Source organism: Ornithorhynchus anatinus, chromosome 7, assembly GCF_004115215.2.
Source record: "Ornithorhynchus anatinus isolate Pmale09 chromosome 7, mOrnAna1.pri.v4, whole genome shotgun sequence".
Classification (NCBI taxonomy): Eukaryota; Metazoa; Chordata; class Mammalia; order Monotremata; family Ornithorhynchidae; genus Ornithorhynchus; species Ornithorhynchus anatinus.
In genome coordinates, this window is record NC_041734.1 from 6781857 (window position 1) to 6805079 (window position 23223).

Here is a 23223-nt window from a genome sequence, read left to right on the forward strand (position 1 = left end):
AATACCACATAAAAAATGTAGCCATCTCTAGCTTGGAGGGATCAAGGGAGATAGAAGTAGGTGCCCGATCTCCCTGGCCTTCCCTCCCGGACAGAAGACTTGGCCACAACAGCAGCAAGCAGCAGCAGCAGCAGGGGGACAGAGAGCAGAGGATCCAGGTGTGACATCTCAGTGCCAGAAAGGAGTCCTGAGAAAAAGTAGAAGGAGAAAACACCCCAACTTGGGTCTCCCCTAGGGGCCAGCTTTGGAGAGGAAGAAGTCAAAGTCATGCTGGAGGGAGGTCCTCAATGCCCACAGGCAAGGGTGCCACCCAGCACACTCACAACAAGAAACAGTACTTCTCCCCCTACTCACCACCACATGGGAGTTACGACCTCGTTGGCCCATTTCCGAGTGCCCCCAAACTGGGGCGGGCAGAGCAACCTACTCCAGGCCCCAGTTTTCCTTGGAAGCAGATGTGTGGCCACCCCCGTTATTATTCTTACAGTCAAAACTGGAGGCCTCCACTCTATTTAGGAGATCCAGAAAAAATAAAAAAGGAAAATAACCTCCAAGCTTTCCCACCCAGTGCCCTTCCCCCATCCTCCTTGCAGTTGGTTTTTGGCAACATGTCAAATTCTCATCATAAGGTGGGCAAGCCCCTTGTTTCAGATTTAAATTTGCCTCCGTGCCAAATTGACCTGCTGTTACCTCCCTTTTTGCTACTGTAACCAACACCACACAAACAATGAATTATGAGATTAAAGTTCCAGAAAAATGTACTCATTCTGCAGATGTTGTCTGGGACAGGCTGCTCAATAGATCTGATGTGGGCTGGGCCAATTTTTTTCTTCTTCTTCTTCCAGAATGGCCAACAGCCTCACATTTGTTCTTCGGTAATTGGCCTTCAATATGCTTTTTTTTTTTTTCCCCTTGGATGAAGGGTCAATTATCAGACTCAAAAATGGGAAACCTTATCTGGCAAGAAGGCGCTCACTGAAATGAATGGGGAGTTGGGTTTTCTCACAGGGCAGAGGGTTGGGGGGTGGGGGTTGAAGGAAGAAGGAGTCAAGCTTGAATTAAGCCAGGCGAAAATAGCAGAAAAAAAACCGGGAGGCTGGAGACGGGGAGTGATATTTTACCATTTCTCCATTCCGGGAAGCTACCATCAGTATTGAAAGAGAATCCCATTTAGAGGAGAAAGGGGGTGGGGTCACCTTCATTAGATGGCTGGGAGATTTCTTTGTTTTGTTTGTGTGTAGAGAGGGTGGGGGGGGAGACAGGGAATGTGTGCGTGTGTGTAAAGTACTGTCAGCTGTTCAGTACTGTAACAGCTGGTATCTGTAGACCAAAGTACAGTGTGCATTAGCAACATCATTATTTAACATTACAGCATTAAAAAGATAATTACTACTTAGAAAAAGCAGAGGACTGAGAGAATCAACACCACACACCCCTCGGCGTCTCAAACTCGTTGGCTACTGTGGTAGTTTAAAAGAACATTGGTGGACAGCTATCATATTCCCGCTTTCTGGGTTGATTGTCTTAGGGGCCTTCAGGAGGAAGAGCAGGAAATTGCCCAATGCAGGTGCTTGTCTCTTGCGGGCACACTGTCCCCTCCAAAAGATCACTGCGATAGATCAAACCTCAAAGTTGTAGGAAATGGTTTCTTATCCCCTAGTCTAACATTTGCTAGTCATAAACCATAGGCAGCCTATAGCACATGTCTGTGAGCAAACTGGACACAGAGAACCCAATGGATTAAGAAAAAGGGACTCTGAAACAGTCCTAGTTTTACCTAGAATTCCTGGATTTTCAGTAAAATGGGGATAACTCTTTGGGGGCAGAGAATATGTCTGCCAACTCTGTTGTACTCTCCCAAGTGCTTAGTGCAGTGCTCTGCATATAGTAAGTGCTCAGTAAATTCCATTGATTGATAATAATGTTGCCTCAATTCCCACCGAATATCAAGAGAACTAATATCCAAGAGCCTGCAAGGAGAACTGGGCCATAACTGAAAAAGGAGCAGAGTTTCTCCATTTATTAAACAAGTTTTTCCTTCAAAGCATTTCCAAATCTTGGAGACAATAAATTTAATCAATCAAGCAATGGTATTTATTGAGCATTTACTGTGTGCAGAGCACTGTACTAAGTGTGTGGGAGAGTACAAATGTAACTGAGTTGATAGACACGATCCCTGCCCACAAGGAACTTACAGTCTAGAAGGGGAGAGACAGACATTTAAATAAACTACATGTAGGGGAAGTGGCAGAATATAAAGCTATGAGGGCTATGGTACATAAGTGATGTGGAGCTGAGGGTGGGGTGAATTTCAATTCCTTCGGGCATAGGGATCCAAATGCATAGGCAATGCAGAAGGGAGGGTGACTAGAGAAGATTCATTCATTCATTCAATAGTATTTATTGAGCGCTTACTATGTGCAGAGCACTGTACTAAGCGCTTGGAATGAACAAGTCGGCAACAGATAGAGACAGTCCCTGCTGTTTGACGGGCTTACAGTCTAATCGGGGGAGACGGACAGACAAGAACAATGGCAATAAGTAGAGTCAAGGGGAAGATGACGGCTTAGTCAGGGAAGGCCTCTCGAAGGAGATGTGATTTTGGTAGGACTTGAAGGTGGGGAGAGTGATCTGTCAGACACTAAGGGGGAGGGAGTTCCAGGCCAGAGGAAGGACGTGGGCAAAGGGTCGGCAGCGAGAGAGTTGAGATCAAGGTTAAGAGAATAGGTTGGCGTTAGGAGGAGCCAGATGTGCACATTGAGTTGTAGCAGGGGATCAGCGATGAATTCCTGGGCCACATACGTTCTCTAATTGCTACTCCTTACTTAGGGTTTACTTACGCTGATTCTGCCAGGTGAAAATCCGTCTCGGACAACACTCTCTGTGTTCCTACATGCTTCTGTCAAGAAATAGGACAATGATAAAATGGGAAATCTAGGGCCAGGAACAACATGGAGGCTGCAACTTCTTGTGGGCACCTGGAGCCACCAGTTTATTCCCAGTGTCTATAAAAACCAACAAGTTGTTCATTAACAAGAATGATTAATGCTTAAGTGATGCAATCTGATTGGGCTTGTCTATCAAACCAAATTGAGTTGTTCATTAGTGTTTATGAGAAACTCCTAAATCATACCAAATCATGTCAAGACCTCCCAAATCAGCCTACCAATGTGCGCATTGCCCGAGAGGAGATTTAACTCTTTCAAGAAGCCTGAATTTACAGGGAGGTTAATTCACCAAAAGGGTACAGGCCTTTTCTGCCTGTGATTGATACAGTCCAAATAGGAAAGAAATCCCAATCAGTTCAGTTGCCCCATATTTTTCCTGGTCTCCAAAGATAATTTCTCAAAGTTGCTTGAATTTTAAAACCCTTGAAATTAAGCAAGAGAGCTCTCTCTGGCCATTTTACCTCTCTTCAACAAATCCCTTAGAATGAAAACTTGTGGAAATAGTAGAGGTAAGAAGTAGCTACAAACAAGTAACCCATTCTTTGCTCTGTTCACTGGATTCCCAAGTGATCCATTCTTTGCTGGATTAATTGAAGAGGGTTTGTGGGGAATTGCAAAGGAGAAAACAGCCCCACCCTCGAAGTGTTTACACTCTCCTTAGCACAGATATGAAATGTAGAAATGGACAAATCTGACACAAAGGCACTCAAGTGCAAGGGAAGAAAAAAGCCCAAAATGTAAGTGATAACCTAGTCCTAGGGGCAGCATTCAATCGTATTTATTGAACGCTGTGTCCAGAAGCTGTCCAGGAAGTTACAATTTACTACAGTCCAGAGTACTGTACTACGCGGTTGGGAGAGTACAGTAGAACAGAGTTGGGAGACATGTTCCCAGCCTACAGTGAGGGTACAGTCTAGAGAGGGAGAAGACATTAATTCAGGTTTAAATGGGGTCATTCCAGGAAGTCTTCCCTGTGGAAATGGGCCTTTCGCTGAGTTTCAGAGGACAGAGGGATGGAGTTGGAGGAAAGTAATGGGGGGAAGAAAGTATCCTGATAAGGGAAAAGCTTGAGCAGTGGTTCAGAAGCCGGAGAGCCAGGGGCTTTGTATAGTGAGCCGTTTGGCTTTGGTAAAGTGGAACGCAAAAAGCGGGGCAAGGGGGTGATGAGAGAATAGTGAAAGCCAGATTATTGAAGCCACTGCTACTGTCACTTCGGCATTCCACATGACCTGAGCACTTGGGTACTCATGCCTCTGTTGTAGACACATATAACTTATATATAACATATTTTACTCTATTGCTTTCCCCACTACCTGTAATTTATCTTAGTGTCTAACCACCTAGCTGGAATATAAACTCTTTGAGGGGAGGGATCATGTCTGCTAACTCTACTGTACTCTCTGTGCTCTGCACAGAGTAAACGCTCAAAAAAAAAATACCACTGCTTGATTCAAGTGTAAGACTTTCGATTTGGCTGATCTGCTGTAGGATTCTGAGAGGCAGGGGCTTGCCCCGAAGCAGTAAACAACTAAATGATGTAGTAGCCATTTTCATATTATTAAGGTTTTACAAAACCAAGAATCCAAGATCAAGACTCCAAGATGTGGAGTCGGATGCATTAAAGGGAAAACATCCTTCCTCCTTCTGTTGAAACTAAACCCCCCCCAAAAAAAAAATCTGAAGGTAGTGTAAAGGAAATGCAACTGTGTTTTCATTAGGCCACATTTTTATTCATAAACAGAAGACTTCCCTTCAGAGTCTTTAAGTTTCTCCTGATTTCCTTCCGGCAGGGGCCATGCGTGCTCTGTAGGAAAATTCAGGAATGCTATTCATATAGAACAAAAACAAGTCATAGAAAAAAAAATGTCCTGAAATGTGGGAGTCGTTCTAGTTTCACAACACGCTGTCTTTGTAATCCATGTACTGGAGGAAGGTGGAAATTGTAACTTCCTGGACCCTCTGTGGAGGTTTTTTCCGATAAGGAGAGCAGTCTGATTAATCAATTTCGCCTTTTCTACTTTGAGGCTTCACACTTCCAACAAAGGTAAAATTGTGGGTAGTGAAGGGACAATGGTAAAACTTGCAAGAGATCAGAGAGTGATTCTTGGTATCAATCATCTCTTCTTATTGTTAGGCTTGAAAACAACCCGAACCCACCTACATCAACTGGCACTGATGTATGTCGCATTTTGTGGCTTGAAACGTGAATGAAGCAAACCCTGCATTTCCGGCTAACAGAGTTCTTATAGGAAGGAGTGAGACCATGGGTTTGGAGAGAGTACTTATAAACTCAGATTTCTATTCTGGAAACTGCAGCTAGAGCAATAAAATGCTCTCATATTTTTGTTGCACACAAAGCTCTTTCATTTGCTTCACCTCCTGCCACATAGTTTGAATTCCAAAAGGCATTACCCAACACTGATAGATCCTGAAGGATATCTTCAACTAATACATTCAGTTCTGTAGGATGAGGGTAAGCTCCTTTTGGAACACGGTGTATCAGGTGCAGCTCAGCCCAACTTAGTCAATAAATATAAAGACTATTATTATTGATATATTTAAATGCTTTCTATGTGCCAAGCACTGTTCCCTTTATTCCCCCCCTCCCAGCCCCTGAGCACTTATGTACATATCTGTAATTTATTTATTTATGTTAATGTCTGTCTCACGCTCTAGATTGTGAACTTGTTGTGGGCAGGGAATGTGTGCATTTAATGTTATATTGTACTCTCCCAAGGTCTTAGTACAGTGTTCTGCACACAGTAAGCGCTCAATAAATATGATTTAATGAATGATAGAATGAATGAATATAGCACTTGGAACATAATAAACCCTTAATAAATACCATAAAAACAGACAAAAAAACGCAAAACTCCAGAGTGCCGGCAGGGTGAGGTGGGTAATGTGGAGATCCCAGCCCCCTCAAGGAGTAGCTGTCAATTGGGTAAACTCCACTCATAAGAGCAGGACAATCCTGCCATCTCAGGGGAAAAACACCATCTCACAATGCCAATGCAACACTTCTCAGTCCTCCCATGGTGAAACGAGACAAGCCCTAGTATTGAATCCACTGAATGCCAGACATCGTGTCTGACCTTTACGATGCAGGAAGATTTTGAGAGACATGATTTCAGTCTGTACATCTGTCCCTTGCAGATCTGGCACTGTCAACCCCACTCAATCAATTGGTGGTTGTTGTCTTATGCTGTCGAGTCGTGCCCGGCCCATAGTGACATCATGGACACATCTCTCCCCACCTCCATCTGCAGCTGTTCCGGTAGTGTATCCATAGAGTTTTCTTGGTCAAAATCCAGAAGCGGTTTACCATTGCCTCCTTCCGCTCAGTAAACCTGAGTCTCCGTCCTAGACTCTCTCCCATGCTACTGCTGACCACTACAGGTGAGTTTTGACTTGTAGCAGATTGCCTTCCACTTGCTACCCACTGCCTAAGCTAGGAATGAAATGGGTAGGCCTCTGCTTGACTCTCCCTCCCGTAGTCGAGACTGGTAGAGTACTGGAAACTCTCCAGGTGTGACCCTGAGAGGTAATCAATTGGTAATCTCTATTAAATGTCATCTGCGTGCAGAGCCCTGTGCTAGGTACTTGGTGGACGGGGGTCTCCCATCAAAAACAATGGAAGAGTCTTGGGTCAAGACTAATTGGCCCAGAGGTTTGTGTCGTGCCAATTGCACACTGTCGTTCTTGCCAGTCGCGCTCCTGTCGGAATGATTAAATGGGCAGGGTACAGCACATTGTAAAGGGCATGCCAAAGTTTTTATATACTCAGAACTCATTTATGGCCAGAATACTTACACTGTGAGTCCCAGGAGGGACAGGGACAGTGTCCAATCTGATTATATTCTAACACCCCCAGCACTTAGTACAATGCATAGCACACAGTAAGCACTTAATAAGTACCATTAAAAAAAAAAGACTGCAGCAGCATAGTGGTGATGCTGTGCCGGAATGCTCTAAGCCAGCATGTGGTTGCCCTGGTTGCTGCCACGGTCTTTGTGGTCTGCTCTACCCTGTAAGCTCGCTGCGGGCAGGGACTGTGTCTATTATTTGTACTCTCCAAAGAGCTTAGTGTAGTGGTGTGCACATAGTAAGCACTCAATAAATACAACTGACCGACACTGGTAGCCAATTCTTTCTCAGAGATCCTGCAGGGTAAAAGAGCAGGGTGAAAGTAAAAGAAATGATCCCTGCCCTCCTGGAGTTTACAATCTCAGGGTGACCACAAATGTGGCTTTAAGTCGTAATGAAGTCAAGTACTTCACAGAAGATGCAGGGGGGTGGTAAACAACTTCAAGATCTCTGGGTCAAATTCATCAAATCTTACAATCTCATAGGAGCATTTGGGACCGTCAGTTGGGCTTTGATTGCTATTACTATTAGACTGTGAGTGGCACAAGGATTGTGTCTGAACTGATTATTTTGAATCTACCCCAGTGCTTGGCACATAGTGAGCACTTAACAAATACCACAATTATTAGTAAACAAGTTACCTCGAGTGATTCACTAAAATCCTAAAATAACTCCACGATTGTTTCACTGGTTACAGAATAGTTGATGGCTGATCCCCCTCCACCTCAATGGAGGGAAGCAGAATTGTATAACAGGTCCATCCTTAATCACTCCATTTTACCCAGCGGCCTGGAACTGCTCCTCTGAGACATCCTTTAATCTCAACAAGCAGTGAACAGCCCCCAAAGTCCCTGAGCCTTGTCCAAGCTGAAGAGTTGCACTTTTCAAGTAAATAGGCAAAAATATCGTACAGGCATTTGTGAATGAAGGTAGCCGAAGAGGGTGACAAATGAGGTCATGAAGCCTTCACCGGGAAACCTGAGGCCATTTGAGGATTTTCATTCGAAATACAGTGCTGAAATCTAGCCAACGGTGCCCCGTTCAACAGTGAGCTGAAGGAGGAAGTTTAATTAGGAAGGGCTCACGTGTCCTTTGGGACCCTGGCAGAGTATGATGGGAGCCAACGTAGCCCAGGGAAAGGGCATGGGAAGGGGACTAGAACTCTGCTCTGCCAACTGCCTGCTGTGTGACCTTGGGCAAGTCATTTAACCCTCTATGCCCCTGGATCCTTATCTTTAAAAATGCAGATACCTGTTCTCTCTCCCCTTTAGACTGAGCCCCGTGTGGGAAAGGGACTCTGTCCAATCTGTTTATATTGAATCTACCCCAGTGCTTGTTTTGCATTGATTTCAGTGCTTATAGAGGGAGCAGCATGGGCTAGTGGAAGGAGCACAGGCTTGGGAGGATGTGGGTTCTAATCCCAGCTCTGCCGTTTGCTGTGTGACCTTGGGCAAGTCACCTTTTTGTCCCTCAATACCCTCATCTGTAAAATGGGGATTAAGACTGTGAGCCCCACGTGGGACAGGGACTGGGTCCAATCTGATTATCTTGCATCTACCCCAGTGCTTAGAACAGTGCTTGGCACAGAGTAAGTGCTTAAAAAATACCACAATTATTATTATTATTATGTAGTAAGCCCTTCACAAATATTATCATCATGTGACAAATTCCAGATTAAACTGAAGGCCTTCTCAGAGAAGTTTCTGTTCAATTGTTTTGCACGTCTGGAAGATATGCCAGCAACAGATATCAAGTCTGGCTTCTTGAGAACTTTACCCGCATCACTAATGAGCTAAATATAACATCAAATGACAAGGCAGAATCATCATCAGACTGCAAGTTCTAGAGGCCAGGGACCTTGTCTTTTTTCCCTTCCGTAAAGCCCCTCAGCAGAGTTGGGAGCCCTGTTCATAGTCGGCGTGCAATAAGGATTGTTGTTAATGATGATCACCAACAATGAGGTCCTGGAATGCATCCAAGCTACCAGCACTGAAATCATTCCTGTTGCAAAACAATTCCACCGGGTCAGACATGTGGAAGATGAATGATGGCAAGATACCTAAGAAACTGCTGCAGGGCGAGCTGAAATAGTCCAACTGCAAGCCGAGTGAATAGAGGAAATATCGTAAGATCGAGCCATAGGACAACTTCCAATGGTGCAGTAGTGCTGTGGAATTAAGGGAAATAGGAGCACTGGACTAGACTGGCTTGTTCTGGTGGGAAAGAAGGTGATTCTCATCGGGCAAAGGTCTCAGGCTAGCTGGAAGGCAGGGCTACCTATGTATAGGTGCTACCAAGGATCTGGTACTGTGAGCTCCTTATAGGCAGAGACTGTGTCTTTCATTGTATTGTACTCTCCCAAGCACTTAGTACAGTGCTTTGCACACAGTAAGCACTCAAGAATGCAATTGAATGAATGAATATCACTGATATCAGTATTGAAAAAAACAAATTTCCAAGTGTTTTTAAAATCTGATCCTCTTTTCTCCTCTCGGACCTCACAGCCCCCCACCAGACCTCTAAGGCTGTTCACCCTAGAAACAATTTTCTTGGATGTGAATTGGTCTTCCCACATTAGGAGAAAACTTTGAGGGAGATCTCTCCCAGGACTACACTGTTAGATATAGAGGCCCAAAGAACATAGCTAGGCATATTCCACTGCATTCACAAGACCATGAGTGACATCCTTTCCTACTGGGAGAGATTAATCATAGAACTTTCAGCTTTGGAAGGGAGGGAGGGTGGGACTTGATTCAGATGTGGCAACCAACGGAAAGACCATTAAGAGGTTTTCAAATTGTGGCCAACTGTAACATAGTAGAGAGCTCCTTCACTACATCACGGGTGCTGAATTGCACAGGTGATCTTTCAATTTACCTGAAAGCATTAGTCGTGTAAAGTGATTGTGTGAAAAACATCTATGCTCACCAAGGGCTATTGCAAAACTTTTGCAATTCATTAGAGAGGATAGGGAAATGGAAAAGGTTGGATTCACTTATTAATAAAACATGAGATTGAGGTTCATGGAAAAACACGTGGACTAAGGCATCAAAAACATTTAGAGGGTAAACTCTTACAAGGCAGTAATTGCCCATGCCTGCAAAGGCCCAAGCTGAATTGTTTGAGAGGATTTTTCTAGTGAAAATTTTCTCTTTTGACTTTGAATAGAGCAAATCTCTTTCTCGGCACAAATCCAGAGCATATGGGAAGGGTGCTGGGCATTATCACCATCATCATAATGCTCATAATGTTAGTGATGATGATAGCAGAGAGGGCTCATGATTCTGGAACCATGTAGCTCAAGAATGGCCCACAGCCCAAAGGCCTGGAGTGACTGCCGGCTTGGCAGAGAGCAGCAGCCTTAAGACTTGGACATAACTCTCTCCCCATCGGCTCACACTGGCCCCATGCTGCCTCACGGCCCAAGAGGCTAGGAGAGCGTCCTTAGTGTGATCACTCTGCCTCTGCCACCGCTAGGCCCGTACCAGGATGCGCAGAAGCAGAAAAGCCGAGATGGAAAGCCCTCAGGCTGGGTTCTCCCCACTGTGGGCCGTCTGGGTGAGCTCTCTGGACTGGATGGTTTAGTGCTCCAGCTAGTGCTCTGAGGTTTCCTGGAAGATCTTTGATTCCTCTGGTGGCCGATGGGCCCTGAACTCAGGCAGTGAGACACACTTACACTGTTTGGAATAGACAAGCCATGGGCCTTTACTGATTGGCTGCGCTCATGGCCCTTCATCACCACTTTGCTTGGGGTCGGGGGCAGGATGGTCCACCTTTTGTTCAATGATGTTGGAGCTACTTTCAGCCACATTACACCAGATCCATCCGACCCCAAGGGACTGACCCTTGGCGGGGAGAGGGATGGTGACCCCGTCCATCACCACCAACGTCTAATCCCTGCTCTGCCATTTGTCTGCTGTGTGACCTTAGGCAAGTCACTTAACTTCTCTGTGCCTCATTTATCTTATCTGTAAAATGGGGATTGGGACTGGGAGCCCTATATGGGGCAGGGACTGTGTCCAAGATTATTATCTTCTATCTACCCCAGCACTTACTACAGTGCTTGGCACACAGTAAGTGCTTAACAAATACCATAATTGTTAGTATTACTATTACCATTCCGGTGGAGGCTGTATCCTCTATTTGAGCTGAGCATTTGTGAGGTATCTAGGTCCAATGCCTAATGCCCTTGTCCCATTTGTGCATAACTTCAGAGATTCGGGGACCCTATCTCCCCCAGGGCTACAGACTCTGGGGGCCAGTTCTGTGGATCCACCATCTTGGACCCACCCAGTTTAGAAGTAGCTAGTGTCCCTCTTCTGTGTGGCTCCACACCAGTTCTCTGCATCCAGCGGTTTGTTACTGTCCAGGGCATCTTGGGGGATGTTGGCATAACTTTCTGTGACAGGAAATGTACCGGTCATCAACCTGCACAGAGTGGGTGAGGAAAACTCAGTTGGGTAGAACTTTCCAATACAGCCCTCAGTATCCCCCATCCCTGCCCTGGCTACTCAGTGGGAGCCCATCTGACCTGGCCCAAACCCCACTAATTCAGGAGGACCCTAAACACCACAACCAATCTCACTATTCATCAATCCCTTTTTAGTTGGGTTGGAAGGAGAGCGACACCAGTTTGTGTTTTAGGAAACTTTGGAGCTCAGGAATTACTTTGGAAACAAAGGTTAATTATGTCCCATGCAAACAGTCTTTCTCTCCCCTCTGCTCCTTATCTCTTGTTTTTTTTATGTTTAATTTTGGTTCACTGACCTGTGTCAGACTGGAGGAGTAGAAGTATGACTGATTCCACCCCATAACCACCCCAAACTTTCAGTTATGGGAGATGAAACCACTAAACTTCCAGTTAAGAGGGTGATGCACAATGATAATTTTAAATGTCACAGATTAATAATCATGATAGCGTGGAAATGAAGGGAATGGGGGCTGAGTAAAAACAAGTTTCTTGTTAAAGTGGAATTACAGACGAGGCAAACAACCGTTTCTGCTTCCCTCAGGGCAGAAATCTATCAACCAGTGGTATTTATTGAGCACTTAATTGTGGGTAGAATGCTGTACTAAGCACTTGGGAAAGTACAGTAACATAGAGGCAGAGAAGCACTGTGGTCTAATGGAAATAGCACTGGCCTGGGAGTCTAACCAAGGTCCTATCCAGCTCTGTCATTTACTTGCCTACTGAATGACCTTGGGCAAGTCGCTTAACTTCTCTGTGCTTCAGTTTCCTCATCTGTAAGAGGAATATCTGCTATCCCTGGTACTTGGAGCGTGAACCTCATTTGGGACAGGGTCTGTGTTCAATCAGATTATCTTGTATTTACCCTAGTACAGTGGTTGGCACATAAGAATGCCCTGCGCTTAGAACAGTGCTTGGCATATAGTAAGTGCTTAACAAATACCATCATTATAATAAGTGCTTAACAAACACCATTATTATCATTAGTAGTAGTAGTAGTAGTTCATAGGCACAATCCTACATGGTGGATGATTAACATATGAAACTCCTTCACCAAAGCAAGTTGTGCAGGCTAAAAATATCAGTGTGCTCAAAGAAAGGGTTGGATATATTCATCAAAGGGAGATTCTTCATAGGTAATTACAGGGAAAATTTACGGATGATAATAACAATAATAATAATATGGCAATTTTTTTAAGCACTTACTATGTGCCAAGCTCTGTACTGAAAACTGGGGTAGAAACAAGATAATCAGATCCTCCATGGGGCTCATAGCCTTAAGTAAGAAGGAGAAAAGGTTTTGAATCCTCATTTTGCAGATGAGGGAACTGAGGCCCAGAGAAGTTCAGTGATTCACTCAAGGTCACAGGCAGGAAAGTGGCTGAGCTGGCAATAGAACCCAAGTCCTCTGACTCCCAGATCTATGATCTTGCCACTAGGCCATGTGGATAATAAAGCAGAAGTAGTTTGATCAGTGATGGCCCCTGGTGTGTTGGACACTCAGGGGTACTCAATATGTTGGAAACTCAGTATCCTGTGATGTCACGTGGTACATTTTGCAGAAGTCTGCCTGAACCTAGGATGCTTCTTTTGGGAGTCCCTGACCCTCACATTGCTCCAGAGCCTCTGCTCCCACTTCCAAGGTGCCTGTGAACTTGGGAGTTGCTTCCAAGCCACAGATCTTGGCTGTGGCTTAGAGAAGCAACTCTAAGAGAAGCTAACTCTAACTCTTAGAGAAGCGGCATGGCTCAGTGGAAAGAGCATGGGCTTTGGAGTCAGAGGTCATGAGTTCAAATCCCAGCTCTGCCACTTGTCAGCTGTGTGACTGTGGGCAAGTCACTTAAATTTTCTGGGCCTCAGTTACCTCATCTGTAAAATGGGGATTAAGATTGTGAGCCCCATGTGGGACAACCTGATTCCCCCGTGTCTCCCCCAGCGCTTAGAACAGTGCTCTGCACATAGTAAGCGCTTAACAAATACCAACATTATTATTATTATTAGATCTCCTCAAAGATGGAGGGAGGCAGGCAGGACATTTAAAATGAAAACCAGACATTAAGGGGCTCAGTTCTGTATCCATACTGGGCAGGGGACAGACCAGCTGGAAACTGGACTGTCTGGTATAAAACTGAGCAAATATAGAAACCCTAAGCAGAAGCCAGAGTCTACTTCCCACCAATCTGAAATGAAAGGGTAGAAAAATCTTTTCTCAGATCCAGAAATCACTTTCTGTGAGCCTAGAAATCACTTTCTGGTTATTTTTTTTTTAATCAGAGTTCAACCACAAGCTCCCAGGAAATTACTCACATTCCTAATGTTAAGCTTTCTCCATTTTTTCATTCTGCCAGGGAACTTGAACTTTATTGATTACGAGTTGAAAGATGTAGTAATTACTTAAATTAGGGCTGTCATCACCTAATGTGTGTTATATACCCTACGACATTGTGTGTGATCTGTCCTCTTTTCATTGGCTTCAGGAGGTTTAGATTTATGAAGGATATTTGCCCAGTGCCCACGAATTTTAAAAGGTTAAGAAGGTGAGCTATTGGGGATGTTCATCCCAGGTTTAAACAACTTTTCTTTCCATCTGTCAGAGCCATAATTAATTTTGCAGTACAGGTACAAGATGAGATTTAAAGTGATGTTTATAAAACGAATTAGCCTCTTCCCTCATCTTATTTACAGTTCTCCATTGTGAATATAGTCAAATCGTAATGGAGAGGCAATTTATGAGAACGAAAGCTCTCTGGTGAATTTTATTATTCTAGGTTCTTCTCTTCTCTGTGTGGATAGAGGAAAGAACATGTGGTGAGGAGATAGACTTGTTATTTTCTGTGCACTGCACACACCACATGGCGGCTATTATTATTTACTGGACAGGGTGTATCCATCTGGGACACTTTAACCCAAAAAAGCATCAGCAGTTGCCAAAACTTCGACTCCTCAGCTGGGATCAAAGTTCAGACTCTAAGACAGCTACGTGGAGATTCAGGCAGCCACCTCTGTGTTTTTCATATGAGATCATGAAAAATGTTCATGTGGATACAATTTTGAAGAAGCCCTGACTCACTTGATAGAAATAAAGAATTGCTTTAATGTCCTTGCACAAAAATCTCCGCACTTCTCGAAACACCTAGGATCTGGCTTATGCCTCTAAGTGGGATGTTGTATTATGTCTCCCCACCTTACATCAGTGCTATGTTGCTGTAGGCTCGTATAAGCTAATACTGTAAGTAACACCACATCCTTTTTTGGGGGGGGGGGGGGCGCTGTTTTTCGATTGTATCATGCTGCAAATTTCTCGGGTGCAGAGATCAAGAAAGGATCTCGAGCGGTTTAGGACTGAAGTATCAGCATGGGCTAATGGGTTTCAGGAGCTTGGGGACCATATGGAACAGATATCCTAGAGGTGCTTATGTGGGGGCAAATGTCACCACTGTAATTGTTTGGCTCCAACCTGATTTTTTCTCCTCCTAGTAATTTTCTTAACGAATTTCAGACGGTGGAGTAACCAAGGAATTCTACTATTAGGGACCTAGGAAGGTCTTGGGGCCTCTTTAATGATAACAATGAAAACATTGCAGGAAATAATGTTTCTTTTGCATACTTTGAAAGGCCTGGCACTCTAATCCTGGCCCTGCCACTTGTCCTCTGTGTGGCCTTGGGCAAGTTACTTGACTTTTCTGAGTCTCCGTTTCCTCCTGAGGTAAAATGGGGATCAAGTACCTGACCTCCCTTCTACTTAGACTTTGAGCTCCAAGTGGGACAGGGACTGTGCCCTTCCTGATTAACTTGTATCCACCCCACTGCTTAGCACATAGTAAGTGCTTAGCAAATATGACAGATATTATTATTATTAGGATACCACGAAAATAATGGGGAGAATGGGTGAAAACCTCTAGAGTTCTCAGGAAGAAAAGCCCCGTGTTACTATCTTAAAAGCACATAGCAACAGGTAGCTTTTACCGAAGTCCTAAACTTGGAGATTTGAATTGCTCTAGGGTTTCTGGCCTGAAATTATAGTATTCATGCATATTACCATGACTTCCTGGGCCCAGAAATGACTCGTATGGCTCTAAAGTGAAGGAATTGTAGACCAGCAGGGAACTGACTGTGCAGTTTCCTCCTGGCAGTACTCGCAAGTTGCCAGTGACTCCTTCCAATGTTGAAAACCCAATCCTTTCACTAAACCTAGGCTCAGCAAGGGGAGTAGAACATAATAACTCCGCTGTTTCTATCATCTCCCCCGGCTCCAACGGTTAAGCCCATTACACAGATGCCTAAGCACCTGCACACTCGATTTTTGGATATGCAGCTAACTATTCCGAGCTGTCATTTCCCTTTAAACAGAGCTAAGGGTAACTGATAGCTTCACTTGGCAGGGGGTCCTATATGTAAAACATCATCGGTTTTTAGTTTATTGCCTAGAAAAATAGGGGGAAAAGAAAATAATTAAAAGAGCGTGAATCCTTATAACGCCGTATCTCCACTACTGAACTTCTAACCTGACATAAATACATTGCATATTGTAACCCGTTTCTCCTGATTATTAACCTTGAGCATGGCAACCTATAAATCATAAGCGAAACAGCTGGCGCTGAGCATTGCCCCAAAGGTGTATGATTACGATCGTTTTATATATATCTTGGTATGCAGACATGAAAAATTCATTGAAGAGGTAGGTATTATAAGACTTATTGTAATGAATTTTCTGAAAAACATAGATCATGCTTAAAATAGGTGTCTGCTTATTATAATGCAGCAATTTATATCTTCTTGAATTACCTTGCCCATAGCTCAGCCATTTTCTTCAAGTCAAACATGATAATACCGAAACAGATTTACTGCGGACAGCTTGTGCACGCTCTGGAAGTGGAAGTTTGCTTTGGAATTCTTGTGTTTCTACTTCCTCTCAGGGGCTAAGAATGAATGCTTTGGAGGTGATGAAGAGAGGGGAAAAAAGCCTGTTGTGGGTCCCTGAGAAAGTCACTGAAATTATCTGCGTCTCAGTTTCCTCATGAAATACCTATTCTATTTACTTCATGTGTCCCATGTGGGGCAGGGGCTGGTGTCCGGCCTGATTATCTTATATCTACCCCAGTGCTTAGTAAGTGCTTAGCAAATACCACAATTACTATTATTGTGATTATTAGAGAATGTGTACCTGTGGTTTTGGGCAAGTGAAGAGTTTGCAATTAACTAGCTTGTCCTGGACATATTGGTGACAGAGTGTCAGATATAGGGACACATGACCAGCGTGGCTCAATGGAAAGAGCACGGGCTTTGGAGTCAGAGGTCATGGGTTCAAATCCCAGCTCAGCCACTTGTCAGCTGTGTGACTGTGGGCAAGTCACTTAACTTCTCTGTGCCTGTTACCTCATCTGTAAAATGGGGATTAAGACTGTGAGCCCCACGTGGGACAACCTGACTCCCCTGTGTCTACCCCAGCGCTTAGAACAGTGCTCTGCACATAGTAAAGCGCTTAACAAATACCAACATTATTATTATTATGACCAGTGTTCCCAGAAGTCCCCTGGTGAGATGGCTTTCTACACATTCGCAGACTCATCCCCACAACCCCCGCTCTCACTCCTCACTCGACCCAGACAAGGAGAGCAGTGTGAACCTAGGGAGAAATTTGAAGGTGGTTCAGCTCCCTACCTGTTACTGGGGTTAAATTGTCCTGGCTGACGGCTGCTTCTTGAATTCACCTAAACACATGTCCCCTCACTGCGGCAGAAAAGGAAGTCATCAATGCTAAAAGAAAGAGTGGTTCCTTTTCCAAATCGTAAGAGGCAAGATGACCTTCCACAGGCTATGTCTTTTAGAGAATCCTTAGAGAATTCACAGAAGCCAAAGATCCTTCAAATGCTGGTAGACCTCCACGGACTTCCCTCCTTTCTGTGATGAGAGTGGAGTCATCTGCACTCTGCCACAAAACCGTCCGGGTGAACATGAGGACAGCCGGCTTGGTTGATGAACAGTAAATCCTTGTTGGATAGAAGTGTGCATTGCTCTGAATCTGCTCAATCTCTCCTACTAGACAGCAAGCTCCTTGAAGGTAGCGATTATGTCTTCAATCTCTGTTGTATTCTCCCAAGCATTTGGACAGTGTTGGGCACACACTAGGCACTTGATAAATACGACTGATTACTGTCAGTCACTATCTGGTCCACTATACGATCCTCAGCTAACTCTGTATGCCATCTGGAGCTTTGCTGTCAGTCTAACAGCAAGGGCATGGATCAGGGAATCAGGAGACCTGGGTATTGGTCCCAGCTTCATCTGCTGGACTAATGCCATCTGAGATAAAAGTTTCTGACCAAAGAACCTGGTTCTGGGAAGTGGACGGGACTAGTAGGAATCCTGAAAATCAGCTGGCCGACGTGGGCCACACAGGATCACACAGTGGCCACCAAGTCAAATGTCTTCTGAGTCATGGCCCTTCGGTATAGCATGGGTATGATGACAATGATGCATTTTTTGTTTTATTCCAAATGCTGTTAAACTTCAGAGTTAAATTCCTCAAACGCAACTTGGAGGAATTGCTTTGACATAGCCAAAGCACTTAGGGTGGCCTGGTAGATAGTTTCTCTTAGGAGCATTCATTCCTTGCCCTCGATGATACTGGTAGCTAGAGTACCTAGTTCCAAAATGGCCACTGGGATACTGCAGGAGTCTTCATTCTCAAGGAAAGTCAATCGTCTTGATGGCTTGAATGCTGATTTTTGAGTCATCGGCCATATTATCTGTCTGAGTTTAGAGTGCCTCCGACGATCAACCTGGTTGCTGCTATATTATATGGCAATGAACATCTTTCGGATCCCACTGGAGGAATGGCATGGCCAAGTAATCCTGGCTCTGTCCCATGAATGCTGTGTAATCTTGGGCAAGTCACGTAACCTCTCTGTGCCTCAGTTTCCTCATCTGGAAAGTAGGGATTCAATTCCCATTCCCTCTCCTCTTTAGACTGAGTGTCCCATGTGGGTCAGGGACTGTTATTTTGTATCCACCCCAGTGTTTAGAACAGTGCTTGGCACACAGTAAGCCATATTTTGTTAATGACACCAATTATTACTGGATGAAGACAAAAATCAACCAAATTCACTTAAACATTGGCGACCTCTTTCATGATGCCTCACTCACTCTTATTTGGGAGGTGAAAGAGGATGTTGGTAGTAAGGGCTGCCATTTAGATACTCCGAGCTCAACTCGAACAGTGCTGTGTAGCTTCCCAACTCCGTGTGGTCTGATGGCAATCTGACAAGCAGAGCATCGTGGGGGCCTGAAGGGGCAGTAATGCCGGAAACCCCTTGGAAAATCTCCCTACTATATGTAAATTTAGTCATACATTCAAGTACTCTCAGGGATGTGTCCCACCCCCTCTCTTGGACAGGAACAGAAGCTCATTCCCAGAGCCCATAGATTTTGAGGGGGTGGTTTCCACCCATTTCTTTTCATGGTATTTGTTAAGTGTTTACGACATGCCAGGCACTATACTGCACTGCACTGTCAAGTTGCACATAGTCCATATCCCACATGGGGCTCACAGTCTCAATCACCATTTTACAGATGCGGTAACTGAGGCATGGAGAAGTGAAGTGTCTTGCCCAAGGTCACACAGCAGACAAGCAGGAAGCCCTTCTCCAACCCTTGGGGGAGGCTTCTGGCCTCACAAAGGCTCCCCACAACAGAGAGCATATGTGGTACCCTTGGGGTTCAGCCTACCTACTGGGAGGACCTCCTGCTCTCTCTCTGGCTCTCTTCATCCCCTATTCCCCGGCTCACAATCGCCATCCTTCCCAATCATTCAAAACCATCCACTGAGTGCCTACTGTATTCACGACACTGTACTAAGTGGTACGGGAGAGGAAATTAGAACTAGTGGTCATGATCCCTGCATTCAAGGAGCTGCCAACCTAGCGACGCTAAGACAACTTACTTCATTTTCATCTCTCCTGTCTCCATCCCCTTGCTCACAGGTTTCCAGGCCTAGAACCCCTCCCCTGACAAACCCGACCCACCACCTCCCTCCCCTCCAAACCCGACAGTCTCCCTCTCACCCCATTTTTCAAAGCCCTTCCAGAATCCCATCTCCTCCAACAAGCCTTCCCCAAGAAATTTCCAACACCCCAAGTCATGTCACCCAACCATAACCTCTTAGCACTTACATACCCCTCTTCGGCACTTGTGTGTACATGTATAGTCAACTGTACAATTAATTATTTTCTGATTATCCTGTGTTGAAACTGTTTTTACATCTGTCGTCTCTATTAGTGTAAGCTCCATACGTCTCGTGTTTCTACTGCACTTTCCCATGTGCTCAGTACAGTGTATTACAGTCAATACTCAATAAATACCCTTGTTCCTACTGTTAAGTTTCCACAGTGTGTGTGGCTCCCAGCCTCCTCCAACCTTTTGCTCCCCTGTGCCCACGGAGTGAGGTCCGGGACTGGAAGCTTCTTTACCCTAGGACCTGCCAGAAGCACGCTCCACTGCCGAGAACTCCTTAGCTATGCGGCAGCTAGCCTGGAGTCCCCAGTGAGATTAGCCACCCTGGCTCGCCCGGGAGATTCCCACGGAGCCATCGGCTTCCCTCCACCTGTTTAATGGAGTTAAAGTCAATGAGAAGAGCAAAGCCAATCTCTTGAGTCGAGCCCTTTCCTGATTAACGGTCACTTTTTTCATTAATGTGAGTGCAAGAGCACCTAGAGCATTTTTATTTGATTTTCCAATAAATTTTTGCTATAATTGCCCTTTGGTTAAAGGGATTTTTATCAAGTAGCTGAAATGAGAAGCAACGTGGCCTAGCGGAAAGAGCGTGGGCCCGGGAGTCAGAGGACCTGGACTCTAATCCTGGCTCACCTACTTGCCTGTTGTGTGGCCTTGGGCAAGACACTTAACTTCTCTGGGCCTCAGTTTCCTCATCTGTAAAATGGGGGTTCCAAATACCTATTCTCCCTCCTACTTAGGCTGTGAACCCAATGTTGGACAAGGCTCATGTCTGACCTGATTATTTTGAATTTATCCCAGTGTTTAGTACATAGTATGTGCTTAATACAATTACTGTTATTATTATGTTATTCATGTCTCTCCCTAAAAAAGGTGGCATTCAGTGAATCCTTCTGGATTAATAACATCCAGTAAGTGTTTGTGTGAGTGTCCGTGGGGAGGGGTGTATCCGAAGGGAAGCCAAGTCACTTAGACTGGAGGACCAGGAGGGCTCCTACCCTGGGTAACTGCAGCCACCCTGGGGTTCTCTGCTGCTCATCTCTCTGCCCACTCCTCTGCTCTGGGGGTGGGCCACTTTCCCCAGGTCAAGCCCCCAGAGGTAGGCAGTTGAAGGCAGGAATGCCACAGGCCCCTGCATGTGGCAGCCAGGAGACAGCACTGCCCCTTTCCCTGCACCCCGCAGCTCCCCTTACCTCCCAGTACCCTCCGGAACCCATCCCGGAACCTGTTCAGTAGTAAAATCACTTGGGAATCATCAAAACCTAGGCTCTGATCAACAAGGGGGACACGTCATCAGGCCGACAGAGCCCCCAGGCCTTGCCTGGTTTCTTACAGGTCTCTCAAAAGCCTAAAGGAAATGGTAAAATATTCTCAAAAAACATATGCATACGCAAAGAGGGAACAAATGATGTCAAAATGTAAATGCATCTGCAAGAGATTCTGTAGTTCTTTAGCCATCTATGACCACGAGAAAAGGGCAGAAATAACAAAAAAAAACTCCACTTCACTACCAAACATACTTGGAAATTCATTATCATGGGGCCTTCCTATTTAAAATCTCCTTCCAAATAAAGTTCCCCAAATACACAGGGCCGAAGCTTACCAGAGTGGAGTGAAATCTTTCTAGATTGTAAGCTCCTTTTGGACAGGGAACATGTCTACCTAAGTCTCTTATACTGTCCTCTCCCAAGGACTTAGTACAGTGGTATGCACTGAGTAAGCGCTCACTAAATACAACTGAGTGATTGAGCATTAATGCAAATAAATTCACCTTTCAAGCAAGCACAATAAACACATCACCGTGGGGGGTAGAGGGGAAGGCGGTCACAACTTATAGGCTTTTGCAGTGCCTACAAAGTATAAGACCAATTTTGCTCATAGATATTGCCCAGAAACGGCCTAGCCTATGAAAGCCTCAAAGCCTGTCACAAAAAATGAACTTGTTCTCCATACCCACCGAGTCGGAGCAATAGGAGGAAGCCATCGGCTTTTAAGACTGCCCAACCAAACCCCTGCCCTCATGCAGCGAACAGTGCGGTAGGGGAGGTCAGGGGAAGGAGAGAGGGGAGACAGGCCTTTGCTTTGTTTCTCCTAGCCAATGAGTTCATCATTTAAAATACTTTCTATCCCACATAAAATGGCAAGGGTTTTCTGTTTGTTTCTTTACATTTTTAGACAGTCATAGGAGATTTCTAATGGTTTTAAGGAGCACTTCAGGCTATTGAGTCCGCACAGCTGCTCGTCAGTAGCCAGCCATGGCTGAAGGAGCAGAAACTGTGGCTCGCAGAAACATGCCAGCTTTGTCTGGTGAAGAACAATACCCCGCAGTCCCACACAATGGCCGTCTCTTATTTTCGGCTCCCCCTTAGAAAGAGGTGGAAGGGATCATGGAGTTGTCTTGCAGAGCCCCTGAGCCTAGGGAGAGAACATTAGCTCTGCAGCCACAGATATGCAAATCCTTTATGTGTCCTACAATAGCTCGGCAAAACCTCGTAGGTGGAGACTGATAGCAGCAAAGCCATCCAGCTAGAGCGGACTCTTACGCGCCTGCAGAACTCCAGGCTCTAGGGTTACAGACATCAGCTTTGGCAAGGTCACCTAGACGGGCAAGATGAGCCACTCAAAAGACAGATCGATACTAAAGTCAGTTCCATTTGGCTGGCCACGCTTTGTTTCCTTGGGGATACGCTAAAACAGTTGGGGGAAAAAAATATTCCCTTGGGCACAAAGTTGTGCTCATCGGCTCTTCCTTAAAATCGGCCTGCTACGAATTCCGGCCTCTCTTAACCAATTCACTGTGATTTTCATCAGTATTTAACATTCCCCTCCTGCCTCACTCCTGCCAGTGAATCAGAAGCAAGGTAACAGAGAGTAGTGAGCGACAACAGCCTTATTTTGGTGTTGTGGGTGGCACCGCAATGGTATTTACTGAGTGCTTACTAAGTGCTGAGCCCTGTACAAAGCACTTGTGCTAAAGGGCTCATCATCGTGCCCACAGCCTGATTTCTTTCAGATCCAGCCCAATTCCTATCGGAAGCCTGGGTGGTTAAAGATCACCCGGGAATCTCAAATCTATCCAGGGTGGAAACAGCGTCCACCTAACGACTGAGAATCGAGAATGCTAAGTTCCTGGCTCTCTGGGTGGCCGTGAGCAAGTGACTTTAGTTCATTTGTGAAAAGGGGACATTAATATTGGCCTACCCCTTCTTCTCCCTCCCTCCCAGGGGCGAGGGGAGAGGGATCAGGCCCGAACCGACTATTTAGGTAGATGAAAACGCTGCCCTTGTAATGTTAACAGTTTCCTGACTCCTAAGGAAACATGGTGTTGAGCAGGGGGTGCTTTCAATTCCTGAAATGTCCTGTGTATTCCCCAACACTATTAAATTTACAGCCTGCTCTAGTTCAGTGAATCAGGCGACCCCCTCAGTTTAAAGTCTCTTGAACACAGGCTGACTGACAATTCTGCGATGGTTTTGGATTGCAAATGATTCTAAGCCACAGCAGCAGCTAGCTGGCTCCTGGGCGACAAAAGCAGAGCAGAACATTAGATCAGGTTTCTCCTACTTGCAATGTTAAAAACGAAGCAACGGGATTCTAATTTGGAGGAGCAGGGGGAGAGAAGGAAGGCGGCGGCAGATGGGGGTGGAGGGGGGGTGAGGAGGAGGAAAAGGATAGAAGAGTGAGGCACCAACTGATCTTCCCTAATAT

The 23223-nt window shown here is 45.2% G+C and overlaps 1 non-coding gene across 1 annotated transcript; it reads right to left on the reverse strand.

The window, feature by feature from the left end:
* Positions 1 to 6357: 6357 nt before the first annotated feature.
* On the reverse strand, positions 6358 to 6495 carry LOC114813372. Its single transcript, XR_003761093.1, has one exon. It is a non-coding gene; the product is annotated as a small nucleolar RNA SNORA7 (small nucleolar RNA).
* Positions 6496 to 23223: the final 16728 nt, after the last annotated feature.